Here is a 7,089-nt window from a genome sequence, read left to right on the forward strand (position 1 = left end):
AAATGAACAATTTTTTTATTCAAGGCTTGGGAAAAGCTTAATCATTTACTTTCTCCATAGTCTTCACAGTATCTGACAGCCTGTTTTACAACTTTAATATTAACGACAATGCTCATTTTTCAACTCAGACAACAGCTTCTAAGTTTTGGGGAGTCATAGACCATCTCTATTTCTTTTACTTGCTTGTGTGTCTCAACTGCCTTTCCCATATATCCCCTCCACATACCGTTTATTTGGTTACATCTTTGGAAAATGGTGGCATTTTATTATGTTTAATTCAAGAGAAATAGTTGTCATGAGTACTCTACTTTATTTCCCACGTCACTGATAAAACACTCTCATTCTCTCTCTCGTTGTCGCTCTCACTCCCTTGTAAACAACTTGGAATGAAATTAATGTGAAAAACATTCCGATCATAAGCCAAGTATTGATGAAAAGTGTTTTTTTCCCCAAAAATATATTCATAGCTACATTGCTGTAGTTAAGACCTACTGCCAAAGCCTTTTCTGTTTGTGCAATGCTTTCATTTGAGAATTTCTTTCTTCAAGTGTTGAAACTAGTCATTAGCATGTCTGTACGTATGGGATGATCTCATCTCACACTAAACATTTGTGAAGCAAAGAGAGATAAAAAAGGAACTAAATGATTAAGAGTAGAGTGCAATCAGAATGATTGCTTATCCTAAATAGAGAAAACCTCATATCATGTGTTCAGCTCTTTATGCCTGTGAAATAAAATAGTGGTAGACCTGCAGAAGTGCTCAGCTTAACATTTAAGCTGAGTTCCTCGTGAATACTTTTAAAAGATATTTTCTAAATGTCCTTCTTGGATGAAGTTTGTGTTTTCTATAGGAACTGTACAAATGGAGGGGTTTATTTTGTGGGGGTTTTTTAACTATATGTTAACTAAACATTTAGCTTACCCTGCTGAAATTTTCTTAAATAAAGCAAATATTACACTAGACTATTGCAGAAGCAATTACAGTCACAAACTCATGCATTTTGTTTCCAAATCACAGGAAGAACTTTAACAGAACAACCATTCTTGCGTTTCTTTAAGTAGGATGTTTTTTTCATGTAACTGCTCCAAAGACATTTCAATGTCTTTAGCTCCAAAGAAGGAGTGATGTTTAAGGGTACCAAATTCTTCACAGGATCACAACGTCACATATATTATATTGTGTACATGGGATGCTAGCTAATCAGCAGTGTGATATGATGCTGCTTTGGATACTTTGAACAAGTCCCATGCTTCTGGATTTGGTAACTAACCATAAAGAAAAAACAACTACAGAATTTGTATGCAAGTAGGCATTGCAACCAGCTTAGACTCTGTTTTGCATCAGAAAACACTTACAATAAAGGGTATGCATACAAAAAAGCAACTGACTCAAAGCTCATTGAAGTCAAAGGGTTTAACAATGAAGCTTAAGCTCTTTGCTTCATCAGGACCTAGGTGATAACTAGCAATAATCCAGTCGTTCTAAAAATTTAAAATATTGTACTTCGGGATTTTTATAGGTATGGTGTACAAAAAGCAGACAGAGGCTGTTCTGAACAGTTCCTCAGCTTTCCTACAGTTGGATAACTTCTGATGGGAAACATGGAAGATAGGGCTTTCAGAGCATGTCAGAACGGGGCTCTTTCCCCAGCTTCATAACTGCCTGTCTGCCTGTGTAACCTTACACAAGTCATGATCTTTTGTATCTGCCAAATAAGGATCTTAATGCTTGCTTGTCTTTGTAAAGTATGTAGAAATGTAAAGATCTGTTTGCTCTGTACATTTCACTTACTTTGGTTCATAGTTATTCAAGACTCCCAGTGAAATCAATACAAGATCCATCAAATGAAGTTGCAGCTTATAGCCTTTCATTAGTATGAGTATGTGCGCATAACTTGATGACAGTGACTTTGAAAATAATGCTTTATCACTCCAGAAGGAGACTTGCTGACTCTGTAATAGCTTTTACTTTCCTGTGAATTTACTAAATTCTTACATGACTACAGGGTGTTTGTTCTGTGACTGACTAAAGTTACTCACTGTTTTATGCAGGATTATAAATCTTGCTAATTATTGTAGTTTATGAATTCATATTTTCTATCACAAGCTTAGTTATGGCTTTCCAGAAAGTTGATTTTCAAGCTCATGAATAATTTCACCTGTCTGGAAAGACCAAACTGGATCAACATAAGTATTTTACTTTAACAAATGTGAAATATTTCATTTGGACTTCAAATTCCTTTGAAACACTGTAAGAAATTTCAAAAGCAAATAATTATTTTGAAATTATCAACAAAACTTACATTTAAAATATAAAAATGGTCCTTTAGATAATTTTTAAACATTTTCCAATTTTTATTTTTACAAAAAATATTAGATCAAAACTGCTGTGATTTGTTTAACAAAGAAGTTTCTGTCACAGCAGATTTCTCTAGTGGAAAATCGATTACATATTTTTTCTACCAACCCTGAGTTTGATTCTATACAGTATCAGCAGCCTCAAAGTCCAGAGGGGTCAATGGGCATTATGGATATATCATCTCATGGCATGTGACAAAATTAAACTGTCACATGAATGGGATCCATTCAGTGATTTGGTATCTCCTAATGTCCTTCTCCATATAGCTCACTTTCTATGCCCTAAAATGATACAAAGTCTACTTAAGCATTCTTCATCATACTGTGATTAAATGGTTCATTAAATGAAATAAGTTACAGTTCTTAAAGAAGCTATAGACCTAGAAAAAAGACTGATATATAATCATGAGTCACAGTTAGGACAGACTGTACATCAGTCTCTAGGAGAGACTGTAGGAGAGACTCTACATCATCTAGAATCTTTATAGCAGAAAGACTACATTTAAACTGTTGTGAAAAAGGACTGCTATCTGTGAAGATACAAGCTATCCTTACAGACTGCATAATATGAATATCATTTCATATTTTAGTTTGTTTTATACTCCGCCACTAAACAATAGATCGTATAAGAACCAAAAGTCCTCCCTGAGCCCACTGGCATATACAAAAAGACCTTGCTTTGCAAGAAGTAACATGCCTCCTCTTTCCTCTGCCTTGAGCTGCTGATGAACTGTGGTCAGGACCATACCTCTGCCCAGCCTGTGGGATTTAGTCACCTGAGGAAGAAGAAGGAAAGTGCTTAGACTGCAACTCTGACCACGTTGGCTGTTGGTCAGCTCACTGGCATTCTGTACAGGGGTCGGACACAGTGTGGTTCTAGATTCACTGAAATTTCTCTTTCCCTTTTAAAAAATCTTCTCTCCCCAAGGATTACTCCCACCATACTGTCTGAGCAAGGTGGAACATTAATAGGTATTTCCATTTCCTTTTTTAGTCAGCTACAGACATGAAAGAAAGTATGGATCTCGTGCTTTCTCATGTAGTTTTGTAATCTTAACATCCTTAGGGAATTTGCCCACTTGACTGGAGTTATCCCACCACAGTTTGCCTAGACTGTCTTTTTTAGTGTTATAAACATTTACTAAGTGTTAATGAAATGTGTTCCTGACAAAAATAAAAAGCAATAGCAACAAAATTGAGAGAATATCTAAAGAAACTTCTCAGGCTAATTTATTGCTTAGCAATAATTTTGCAGTCAGTTCAATAACTAGGACTCCCAAAGAGAAACGCATAGTTTGACATTTCTTCCTTTAAATGCAGTTGCCTAGTAACTTTGAACTCTAGTTTTTCTGTTTATTTTTCAGTGCTTTCTCTAATGAGTGTGACTGCTGCATTCTTTCCAGTTTAACCGATACTGTGTCTCCCTCATCCAAGGTTATTCATACCTTGCTAATTATACGATTAAACTTATCATTAGGGCTCCATTTTCTGATTTGGCTTTGAAATTTGTTGGTTTTCTATTTCTAAATGATATAACAAAGCAGGAAGAAGTTCTATTTATTGCTGGGAAACATACTATTGTACCTTTCGCTTCTGGGAACTGTGTGGATGTTAGTTGATTTGACATTACCTTGTAAACTCAGTAATTTCAATAAAGAAAGTTCCAGTTCTCAGAAGTTTCCATGAGATTTATCCTGACATCATTGCATTTGGTACTTTTGAGAAATACTTTTAAGACATTTTAGCAACCAGAATAGCCTTGAACTTAAAATCTGCTACCAGCTGCTGCATCTTCTTTTCACTTTACTCTGAAGCTTATTCCAGTTGCTTTACCTTCTCATGCTACAGTGAAACTTGAGTAGATGACACCAGAATCAAACAAAGCCTAGTGTCTCTCTCCCCCACTGGTCTGAGGTCTCTACAGAACTCTTCTGTCATGCTTTCCTTTAAAACAAACTTTTTAAAAAAGGTCTGTTCAATTTTAATTTCACTTGGCATAAGTGAGAAAACTCCTTTTCCTCTAGTCACTTTGTTACTCATATTCTTAGCAAAGTAAAAAAACAGGTTAAAGAGTTGCAACCAATGCTGACAAGTGTAGGTTCCTGCTGGAAAACTTCTGAAGTTAAACTTACGCCGGCTGTATCTGAAGAGTTCTAATCCCCTTTTATCTGAATTTTTTACCACTGAATATTTTGATACCAAGTATGTGAAGAGAGATTGCTATCGCTACTGCAAACAGCTAACAACTATGATGACACTGACAGAGAGGAATTTGGAATAGAGCTCAAAGAATCTCTGGGGCTTACCATAGAATGAGTTTGAATATCTGATGATTTATTATCTTCTTAAACAATGATTGGATCTTCAAATCCAGTATCCAACTTTTTTCCATACTGTTGAAAATCACCCCATTCCCCAGTTCCTGAAAATGATGTAGAACAAAAGGGGGAAGACAGTGGGAAGGAAAGCATATGAAATGTGGTAAGTACAGGATTCACAGCAATTATATATCCTGAAGAACTTCAGAAAAAAATGTAGATTGAAAAATAATGGCTGCGAGTGTTCTGATGGCTAAGTGCAGTACACATTACTGAAGGCCTGAGTTTTAAAGGGATTTAAACACCTAAACCAGTGGGAGTAACACAATTTTTTGTCTGCCCCCCTGCCCTGAAACATCTGAATCACCTTGAAAAATGGCCCCTGAGGTTATCATAGCAAGTTTTGTGAGTTTTTTTATCGGTTGGGACTTGGGTTTTCTAAAGTTTGTACTTCCCTGCTTATTTTAAAACAACTTTATTTTATTCCTTACCTGAAGAAAAGTGAAGAAACCAGTTCTGATTCTGTGGCTCTTTAGAGCAGCCTCTTGCTGGTATCTGGGCACAAGAATGCTGTGAAGCTGGTGGAACTAGTCAGTGCTACATTTACATGTCCTATGAACCCTCCAAATAAATACAAAATTACAGTTTATGTTAGCCAGAACAGGACTGGACAATCCACAAGACTGTTAATACATTTGGTCTAGTCACAGCTTTCACTCAGCTACAGCAGAAATGCAAATGCTCGGGGAGGCTAAAACCAGGAAATCACAACAACAACAAGAAAACATAATCCAGATTGCTACTCCTTTTTGAATTCACAGGCTACCAGGATAGTCACATGGAAATAAGGGACAATATCTTCAAGGATATTCTACAGAAATACAGTTTCCCTCAGTGTACCAGATTTTTTTCTCTTGTATTTCTACACGCAATTACCTCTACAATTCAATTATGGTAAGCTTCAGTTTATCATTTAACAAGGTGGTTCACTCATGCTTTGTTTTTGTTAATACCAACTGAAAAAAACTCCACAGTTACACTTGAAATCAACTTCAGTGGGAAATTCAAGCTTAATAAAATCCACATTGCTTGTGCAATTTATCTGTTTACGAAAAGTATTCTTTCTAACATAGTATTTATAAAAGGGCTCATATAAGAAACGCTGAACATTTCACCACACAGTATGTGAGACAACAAAGTTTCCATAAATAAAGGTCGATGATATAAATTCTCCACCTAGAAAGCTCCAGGCCCTGCCAGAAGGAGCTGGCTTTCTCCATGTTGCAAATCTGTGTCTTTCCCACTGTATGCACTGAACCTTTATGGTAAACATACCAGTGCCCCTAGGTGGCGAACATTTCCTGTTTACATATGTAGTAATAAACTTTTCTAGAAATTTTCTTCTTTGCCTGCTATTTCTCATCTAAGCAGCAAGTGCAAAAGCAGAAGACTGGAGTAGTATCATGTTTCAGTACAATCTCAAACACAAAGCCAAATCCACATTTTATTTCAGCTGTGTAATTCAACATTCTCTGAGGTCAAGAAAAAAGGTCAGTAAGCATTTTCTTTTGTTTTGAGATTTGTGATCAGTTTTGCTAAAAGGCAAGGAATCTTCAGGTGGTATTTTACATTGAAAACATGTACTCGGTCATATTCTTCAATGCTGCTTGGTAAAGACTTGATTGTTTCAACCTTCTCATTATTCAGACAATCAATGAATTAAATATGGAAAGCACCTTTATGCAGTGTAGTGTGGCAAGTCATCTTGTTACTCAGCAGCAGCAACTCATCTGACACTTTTCAGGTCAAATCACTTTCCCCGGCCAAAGTTACAGGGGAACAAACAGGAAATCACAACTGAAGCAGGTTGTAATCTTGTTAATGGAGACACAGACAACTATCATAGAATAGAGCTATTGAATGGCTTGGGTTAGAAGGGATTTTTAGAGATCATCTAGTCCAAAGGCCCCACCATGGGCAGGGATATCTTTCGGTAGACCAGGTTGCTCAAAGGCCCTTCCAACCTAACATTGAACACATCCAATGATGGGGCATCCACAATTTGTCTGGGCAACCTGTTCCAGTGTCTTACCACTCTCATCGTAAAAAAATTTCATCCTTACACCTTATATCCAGTCTAAATCTACCCTCGTTCAATTTAAAACCATTGCCCCTTGTCCTGTCACTACAGGCCTTGGTAAAAAGTCTTTCTCCATCTTTCTTATAAGCCCCCTTTATATATAGAAAGGCTGCAACAAGGTCTCCCTGGAGCCGCCTTTTCTCCAGGCTGAACAACCCCAACTCTCTCAGCCTTTCTTCACAGGAGAGGTGTTCCATCCCTCTGATCATTTTCGTGGCCCTCTTCTGGACCCACTCCAACAGGTCCGTGTCTTTCTTGCACTGGGGACCCCAG

The 7,089-nt window shown here is 36.9% G+C and overlaps 1 long non-coding RNA gene across 1 annotated transcript; it reads right to left on the reverse strand.

Annotated features, from left to right (window-relative positions):
* Positions 1-2,335: 2,335 nt before the first annotated feature.
* Positions 2,336-5,232, reverse strand: LOC103898274. The gene is made up of 3 exons (XR_657537.1): positions 5,168-5,232; positions 4,665-4,780; positions 2,336-3,134 (listed from the first exon to the last, which is right to left on the reverse strand). It is a non-coding gene; the product is annotated as an uncharacterized LOC103898274 (long non-coding RNA).
* Between the last annotated feature and the right edge of the window lie 1,857 nt (positions 5,233-7,089).

This window comes from Aptenodytes forsteri, unplaced genomic scaffold (assembly GCF_000699145.1).
Source record: "Aptenodytes forsteri isolate BGI_AS27 unplaced genomic scaffold, ASM69914v1 Scaffold402, whole genome shotgun sequence".
NCBI lineage: Eukaryota > Metazoa > Chordata > Aves > Sphenisciformes > Spheniscidae > Aptenodytes > Aptenodytes forsteri.